This window comes from Dermacentor silvarum, chromosome 10 (assembly GCF_013339745.2).
Source record: "Dermacentor silvarum isolate Dsil-2018 chromosome 10, BIME_Dsil_1.4, whole genome shotgun sequence".
NCBI classification, from domain to species: domain Eukaryota; kingdom Metazoa; phylum Arthropoda; class Arachnida; order Ixodida; family Ixodidae; genus Dermacentor; species Dermacentor silvarum.
The window spans coordinates 105723226-105732546 of NC_051163.1; the positions used below are offsets into that span (position 1 = coordinate 105723226).

Consider the following 9321-nt stretch of genomic DNA (forward strand, 5'->3'; position numbering starts at 1 on the left):
ATCGGCGTGCTCAAGACGATAGACGGCGAGGCCGTACTTGTGCGCGGTCATGTCCTTCTTGGAGGTACACACCTGAAAGAAAATAAGAGTGCATAACAAGTACAAACTTAAGAGGAAGCTTTAGCTAGGGACTAACTCCGCTGCCGCCTGCTGAAATAGATGTAAAAAGCGCAAATGCTTTTCTGTGATCACCCCTCAGCCGATTTGATGAAATCTGTTGCGTTTGGGAGTGAAAGTTAAATTGTAAGGTCTAATGGAAGCTGAACTTTAATTTAGAGGCGGAATTTTTTTATTAAGTTTGCCAATAATTGGTGTGTTTAAGAGAAAATAAAGGCAAGACGTTTACAAATTCGTAATGTTGCACCAAAAGCAGATACCGCACTTTTGTAAACTTGACTCGCTGCAGCATCTAAACCATACAAAATAAAGGATAATAATTTGAAAATTCTGTGGATTTCTTACACTTACCCCTCCGGCTTTCTGTCATATATTTCGTCATATAGCAGATTCCCATACACGGCTGCTATTGGCCGTTAGCTCATATCAATCAAGAAGAGTGTTTGGATCAGTGCACTTTTTTGTACTGTTATTGCGTACATTTATTGGCCCAGTTTTATAATCAGGCTGAAGTAATCGAAAATCTGCGTTTCGATTTTTGATAAGAATTACGCACTTCCGGAAGTACGACTATCGTACTATCGCCGACCATTGTCTGCTAACGCTCGGCCGCGCCTGCCTGCGTAGGAAAGACACTTTGGACACACTTCTTATCAGTCTCGTAGCCGTCGAGTCTCGCTAATTTCTATTAGTTTTGAACACTCAAAACTCTCGAACACTCTCGAAAGACGCTAAACTAAAGGCCAGACCACACGCACGCTTGCCAGCGTGCGCTCAGTCTTGGCCACTCCTGGCTAGACTCCTCTATTGACAGTGCTTCACTATGTCCAAGTTGTATGTAGCTGCTATCCATCGGCCACGCTGGTTCAGGGCAAAGCCTGTGCGCACCAAGTAGCACGGCCAGACTGGAGCAAATGAGTGCTAACGCGCATTCCATCCCTGGCGGGCACAAAGCAAACGCTGCGTTCAGAGCATTCTCTGAAAACCTAGGAGTCCCGACGCCTGCAGCAATGCGAAGAGCGATGCCGATTGCCCGTTTCGCAAATTGAGAAAGAATAATAATTTGCGGCTTTCGCAGCAGTAAGTGGAAATTTCATTATTCATCCGCGTTTTTATAATTTCAGCCACTATTGACAATAAAACGCTGCTGCAATGAGTGTGCGTTGCTGTTCCCATTTCTTAGATATTTTTATTGCCTTTTAAGCGAAGCTTTATAGGCTCACAAGTGTCGGCGGTGGTGGTGGTGTCACGCTGAAAAGTGGGCCGATCCTGGCGATAGTGCAGAAAGGGTCAAAGCTCAATGGCACATACCAGGGGACAAAAAGAAAGAGAGAAAGAGAGAGAGAGAAAGAAAGAAAATATACAGGAAGGTCAGATACACACACGACAAGCTTCGCTTTCCCCCATTTTCTCGACAGGAGAAGGGCTGGTGATTTTTTTTCCTAAGCACATACCTACGCCGTGGCTTGCCCCAGTGTCCTTATTCTGCTGATAAACAACCCAAGCCATCCAAAATTAAACCAGGCTTTTGCACGTGACGGCATGGCCGCGCCACGTGTGGCATGTTCGCAGTGTTTTGAATGTGAACACAAAGTGTTCACATTCGCAAAGTTGTCACTCGACAACGTCAGCAATTCGGACTTGGAAATTCTACACCACATGTCAGAGCAGAACCTATAACACTGTACGAACAGGCACCTAACCGCAATATTTCCATGGACGACGGCCACCAATGCCACTACCAAGATTTTGAAGGGCGGAAAATTAATATAAATTATGGGGTTTTTACGTTCCAAAACCACGATCTAATTATGAGGCAGGCAGTAGTGGGGGACTCCGGAATAATTTGGACCACCTGGAGTTCTTTAACGTGCACGTAAATATAAGTACAGGGATTTTGAAAGGCCCACTTTACTACAAGATGGATGGCGAATGCAGTACCATTTTCTATTCAAAACAATCGAAGATTGAGCTTTATATTCTAGGTCAGAAAAAAAATCAGAAAAACGATTGATTGCTTTCTGATGATAAAAAAAGAAAAGACCCAGGAGCCCCGTACACTCATTGAAGGTCATGGGATAGGGTACGCTATTTGTTGCCATGTTTCTGCTGCCTGAGTTGCCAAACGTCATTTTTAGCGACTTGTCAAGAAATAAAAATATAAGTATTTGTTTAGTAAGAAAAACAATGCTCGTTTCTGTCAATACAACCCACTGAACACAAGACGTTTTGTAGCCGTCTTGGACCAGCCAAAATCAACTAGAACGTCTACAACTATTCAAGACGGCTACAAGACGTCTTTATATGTACGTCTTGAAGACGTCCTGCGAAGGATGGCTTGAAGGCGTCTTGTTAAGCTGTTTTAAGCTATCATCTTGCTAAGACGGCTAGAAAACGTTCTGTAAAAACGTCTGGAAGATATCTGTGCGGATCCTTATCCAGATATATGTATAAAATATGCGTTTCAGTTTTTTCCGCTGCTTTATACGGTTGTTAGATATCTATCACCCATGGATACTGGTCACACAGCCTGTACTTAAAAACGTGTACATGCACTGCCTATCCTTTGGTCTGTCATTTTACCATCCTGTAAGATGTACATTTCCATTAGCTGTACATGTGTCGTTGCACAGTACGTCCAATCGTAGCGTCTATACGTATTTCACGAACAAAAAAAAAACATGAAGCAAACGTAAAAAAAATGTGCTACATTGAAGGCAGCATACATGCAAGACCTAAGGCCTTTAACCACGTTAATTGAGAAAACAGAAAGAGTGAAAAATAAATCCATGGGTTGTACGTGCCTAAACTATGAAGCAGACCGTAGGTGGAGACTCTGGATTAATTCTGACCACCTGGGATCTTTAAGATACACATCAATCTAAGTACACGATCGTTGTTGTATTTCGATCCTATCGTGCCCGCGATCTCGAGCTCAGCAGCGCGATGCTATAGCCACTTAGCTAACGTGGCGGGTAACAGAAAAACGTGTGCCTGCGCTGAGCAGCTGCGCAAATTTAGTGTAGTTTCAGATAGATGAATAGGTGAGTTCGATGATATATTTTTGTGGCAGAAGATCGCTCGGGTTTTTTACCTGTGCGGTTTTCTGCAGGCTGTCACAAATGGCGTTTTTCGCACGATGCTAGTTCAACATCCACGCCAGCGCGTTATTTGACAGTTTTAACACGAAAGTGTTTTATTCCGGGGTCCACCAAGACTTCAGTGACGTATTTCCGTCACGGAAATACGTCACCTTACAATGTACACGAACATAATACAAAGAAAGAAACCAGAAGAAAAAGTTCCACAAACATGCAAAATTTGGAAATCGAACCCACGACCTCTAGGTCCGCGACGATAGATCGCCGAGCGTTTAACCCATTGCGCCACAAACGCAATTGCAGAGAGCTACACAGACGCGCCTTATATATCTAACACTCCTCCGTGTACCCGCGCTCTTGCTCGGGCGGTGCCGCCGCCTACGAGCAGAAAAGAGAAGTACTGCATTATGACACTAACGCGCACCGACAGTGAACGCTTCGGTTGTCTCAGCACTACGACTATAGTGCCTAGAATATACTTACTAGTGTGCCGACCGCCGGGCGTTTCTAATGGGAGACGCTGGCACCGCCGGTGATGCCTTCCGCCGGAGGCCACCAGACGGCGACACTGTTTGGGACCGTGCTAACCGAGCGGCGCATCGCGCGTCGCTTGCGCTTCGGATGCACTTTGGATGCGCGTTCGTAAGCGCAGTCGGTTGCGGCGCGTTGTAGCTTTCGAGCAAGTAGCATGTGGTGCCTCCGCATGTCATTGAAGACACGTTTCACTTTCGTGTTCTATACCGATTCCTATATAAGAGGGATCAACCACATTTTTTCGCTCCTACCGAAATCTGCACATTGAGCTGCATCACAATTCCGCTGTCAGCTGTTCAATCATGTAGTAAAAAACTATAGTATCGCAAGTTCCTCAATTCCTTAAAACGCGTTTCACCGTCGTGTACTCCGAAGTTGTGAGACTGAATTGTTCATTTCATCGCTCTTTCAAATTAAATACCTATATACGCTCAAAACCTACAGCTAAAATTGGCGCTATAAATAAGGATGTGTACTTTGGTGGGAGAGCAGCATATATGGCATTTCATCTAGACGTGTTCGTTTTGCCCAATTATTTGCAACCACAGCACGGCGATTTTAGCAGTGCACCACATATTATAGTAAGCGTTCCAGAAATTTTAATACTGCAAAGTTTATTTGCGACCTCTTTGAAATGTTTTGAATGACCCTACTTTGTATATTTACTTGGAATATTTGTCACATACATAGAAGCGCTAAGTTAACCAATTGGTAACTACACCAAGACCGATATTGCAGTTACCAGGACCGAGCACGGTTGGTCCGCAGCTCATGATCAGTGCAGCCATATACAGCCGATGCATATCGGGGGTATTATGCAAGCGTCTACCAAGATCGGAGCGCGTATAGCGGGCAAATTTGCTTTAGAAATAAGTTTGCAGTCCACGTGTGCTTATATCACAACGTTTACAAGGGCGTTGCAAAAAAAAAAAAAAAAAGCACATTCGATAATTGGCGGTATCTTTCAGAGCCGCGTATACTGCATCTATTTTGTCTGCTTTGGACGTGTTATTAGGTGCACATTACAAAATTGCGATATCGTTTAGTATTGCTATGTCGCAGAGTTGTAAACATGATAATTTCCAATTTTCGAGACTCTTTCGAAAGACAGCGCCGACATTAAATCAACATCTGCTTCCAGCCCATACTTGATTTTACATTGTATTTTAAATGCAAGAAACGTCATCGAAATCGGTGTAGCGATTGCCGAGAATGTCGATTTCACCATTCCTAAGTATCCGGAGCTAACGCTGCAAGCATTGCGCATTTCAGTGCGGGCGCGTCCGGAGTTTCCTTTCTCCGTGCAAACGAAAGGCTAACGGCGCCGCGACTGGCAGACATGGAAGGAGGATGAGATTGGAATTTTCTGCCTCCCCCCATGCTCGGCGGCCCTGGCTGCATAGCGCCTCTTCCTCTTCACAACCACTCTCTCTAGACGCCTCCAACTATCACGTGACAAAAGCCATGAGCGAGGGAGCTCAACCTCCCTTTGCCGTTCTCTCTCGCGACGTGCCCTTTCAATCTTTTCCGTTTCACATCTTTCACGGCGGGAAGCGGCGCCGGTTGTTCGGGCAAGTCGGTTCGCGCGTTTGTTTCCGACTTCGAAAACTGGCCGAGCGTGCTCTCCATTTTGTGTCTTCGATGCGTTAACCAAGGACCCTTGCTGACCCTCGGAGTACGCGGCGTCGCTTCTTTGACTCGGAAAGCGGATTCTGCCTCGTCGATACGGACAAAAAAAAAAAAAAAAGTGAGTACCGCACGAAAGTGCCTTATTTCTGAGAATTGTTACCCCCAAATGCGCTTTGTATGGGCATGTCACGTTCGCGCCACGCGCTCGAAAAGTATACTGTGAGCTTGCCGCCGTCTTAAACGTTGATACATGTTTGTCACAGATAAAATAATGCTTGCTTTTTCCACATTGTGAATAACTATTTCATGACGCGTTTTCGTGTTTTTTCTCGATGATCCTGACAACGTGCGAGATATAGCGCTGCACTGACAAGTTTAATTCCTAATTATATTGCAGTCATCCATGGTCCGTGGAATGCGTTCGGGACAGTTAGTGTCCCTGTGGGGCTGAAGTGCTAAAACACCCGTGTACTTAGATTTAGGTACACGCTAAGGAATCCTAGGTGGTCCAAATTATTCCGGAATCCCTCACTTTGGCGTGCCTCATAATGTAGATCGTGGTTCTGGCGCGTATAAACCTCATAATTTTTTAACGTTAAGGAGAGTCAATTACTCATGGCAGGCTTATCACAGCTGCTGCTGTACGCATGCCGAAACTTTAGGGCTTCAACTAGTGTCGCTCGTTTGGCGATACAGAACTACGCTGCTTGCTCTTCCAGTGGACCACCATTCCTGCATTAATATTGTTGGCGATCACGAACGCGATGAGGCAAACTTGCGTAGCCGACATGATTTGTTTGGCATGTTTATTGTTATTCAATTCCTGGCTGGCGCGGTAGCGCCATTAAAAAATATTCCTTGCCTCGAATCTTGATCCCCACTGTTCTCGCGTAAAATCGCGCGCTTGCTGTTGCGTGTTACTGCGCTTGCTTGTAACGTGTTATGTTTTAACTCGTATTGTACTGGTTGCGTGTGACTCACTTGTTTTAGTCTTTTCATTTGCGTTTAGTGACGGTGATGTAACTGTGTACTGCGCATTTGGTCGAGCTACTCTCACCCACGCTTCGAATCTATTGATTGCTGGTAGGCATTTCTAAAATATTGCGATCTTTGTGGGTGCTTGCTCATGGATGCAGACTCGGGAACACGCCGCTTTGCGCATAATTTTCTTTCGCGCTATCAATTTAACCCATAAATTGTGCATGGCTTAAATTAAGTCGCATCGGCGTTCCTACCGCAAGTCATAATCTGAATATGCTAAATCTCGCAGGCTGAAAACGAAACGTTAGGTGAACTCGTAACTAAAATTCATGAAAATCTGGGGCTTTACATGCCGGAAGCGTGATATGATCATGAAGCACGCCTTAGTAGGGGACTTCAGATGAGTTTTTACCACCTGTGGCTCTCTAGCGTGCAGCCAATGCACAGCACACGGACATTTTTGCATTTCGCCCCCATTCTAATGCGGCCGCCGCAGGCGGGATTTGCGCACCTTCAGCACGCCCCATATTTTGTTTCCTTGTTTGTTTCTCTGGTTAAAGAAATATCGCCAGGCCATCTACGCGTTTCCACGCTGTTGTGTTCTTTCGGGGGTTTTACGAGCCAAAACCACTTCTGATTATGAGGCACGCTGTAGTGGAGGGCTCCGGATTAATTTTGACCACCTCAGGTTCTTTAACGTGCAATACAACGCAAGCACACGGGCGTTTTTGCATTTCGCCTCCATCAAAATGATCTCGTGCTCGCTCGGCAGCGCAAAACGGCTTAGCCGACTAAGCCACCGCGGCGGGTCACGCTGTTGTGAATTGTTGCTTTGTTTCTTGTTTAACCGTTATTTTATCAGAGCTTAATTCATGGGATCGCTGGTAGCGATGTCCTCCAACGCACTTCTCTGAAAGGGAAGGGAAATTGAAATTTTAGTGTTGTTACGAACGTTTAGCAAAGCAGCTATACATCGCTTTATACCGTTGCCGCGACGTTCTCAGGCACAAGTCTGGTTGGCGCGTGCTCGCTAAGCTGCGCCAGTTGTACGCGTGGCGTGCTTTTTAGGCAATGCAAGCAAACCAACCGGTAGCTGCTGGATACGGTAGCGGCAATAGTAGAGCGGCATATGGTAAATGCTTGTTCATTTAATGTTCCAGTGGGAACCCGTGAGGTACCTGAATAATTAAATAAATTGAGGTATGTGTACCTACTCGCGCGTAGCGTCAAGCGTTGAGCAAAATCAGACACTTGCAGCGTTCTATCAACAAGCTGAAGCGCTGGTAAACAGGACGATGTATGAGAGAGTGGTTTCCTGTGATCCACTTAACGATAGGCCTTTGTTATCGCAAGACTAATTATTTGAAACGCTGAAAAGGTCATTTCTTATTCCTCTTGTGCCATAGACATGCGAAAATATAGTCTACAAGTCAGGCCGCATTGTTGTTCCAGAGCGGATTATGTGACCATATACGTGGGGTCTTTTTTTAGCTGCACCAATTTTTTTAAAATTGCCTGTGGCAGATAGCACAATTACAAACCTTGATCAAAATTACTCGATAAGGCGGCCATTACGTTACGAGAAACCAATATGCTTTCCGAATAATTTACTTAATTGCGCTAATAAACGAACTACTTTGCAGCACATATTTTTAATCTACGAATTGTAGCTAGTGGGTATGCAATGCATATCGACTTGGACCGAGATTTGAGGACTACGCTAGTTTCGATATAATAATTTTGAATGTGTCCACCGAAATGCATTGGCGTTCCAGTTAGTGTGTGCTTCAATGTATGAAACAGTGTTTTCTTAAAAATTAAGTTAGAAAACTGTGCATTTTTACTGCAAGTTTGATACCGCATATCTCGAAACCGCTGCCATCCTCAGAATTTGTTCCAAGTCGATATGCCTGGCATAATCACTAGCTACAATTAAAATATGTGCAGTGAGGTAATTAATAAAAAGTTAATTAGTGTAAGTGTCAATTGTTCAATTAAACGTTTAGATTTTTCGTAGAAGCAATAGGCCACCTCATCGAGTAATTTAGAACAATTTGGACAGCACAATTGTGCTGTCTGCCACATGTTCTTACAATTTAGTTCAGCTAAAATAAAAAGGATATCTTCGGAGATTTCAGCGGGAATGTCATTTTGTTGTATACAATAATTTGTTATACCCCGTTTCGTTATAACGAAGTTTCACTGTAACATATCTAACATCTTTTGTCTTACCTTCTAATTGCAGGTGCGAAATCTGAGGTCAAGCATCATTGGAACACGCTGAATTTTCTGCGGGTGCATCAGCCTGTGGAAATGTCTAAGCTAGTTCCCTGAATCGTGAAGTGTCCAATTTGTTATAACAGCCAGCCACAATGCAAAACTCTAGGAGGTGCATTAGAAACATTTTGCTTATGTAGTGGCGTGTTATTGATTTATTAAAAATTCTTTGAAACCTTTGACCACTTTAGCGCTTCATTTGTGTGAACAATCATGCTTTATGTTAAGCATACGTGGCTTTGACACGTGTTCATCACTTTTGTGGCTTTGCCAATATTTCAGTGTTGCTATGGTGGGTTGTAAGAAATGGGCCATAGGGATTGGTGCTATCGGTAAAGCCAACCTTTTTTCAATATTGCGAGGAATACGAAAATCCTCATTGATTTCTCTATGTAGCAGATAACAGGGAGACACTCAATTCCTTTATAATTAATGCTATAATGGAAGGGTGTTTTGTGTATCTAAATTCTTGTGCGTGCCAAACATCCATGCAAGGAAAAATTCTGTAATAGTGTTGCAGGAGGCTTTTATATTATTCCATCTGCAAATCTAGATCAGTGTTGACAAGGTAAGTAAAATGATATTGGGTCTTCCTGGACGTAATGCGCAGTGTATGCTGTTTCTAGCCAGATCACTGAAGCTAGGCAACATTTCGTTGGATAGTTGACATCTGAAGGAGACA

At 44.1% G+C, this 9321-nt stretch overlaps 1 long non-coding RNA gene across 1 annotated transcript; it reads left to right on the plus strand.

Moving 5' to 3' along the window:
- The first annotated feature begins 5230 nt into the window (after window positions 1-5230).
- LOC125940702 (uncharacterized) lies at window positions 5231-8821 on the plus strand. Its single transcript, XR_007463905.1, has 2 exons — window positions 5231-5499; window positions 8608-8821. It is a non-coding gene; the product is annotated as an uncharacterized LOC125940702 (long non-coding RNA).
- The last annotated feature ends 500 nt before the right edge of the window (window positions 8822-9321 follow it).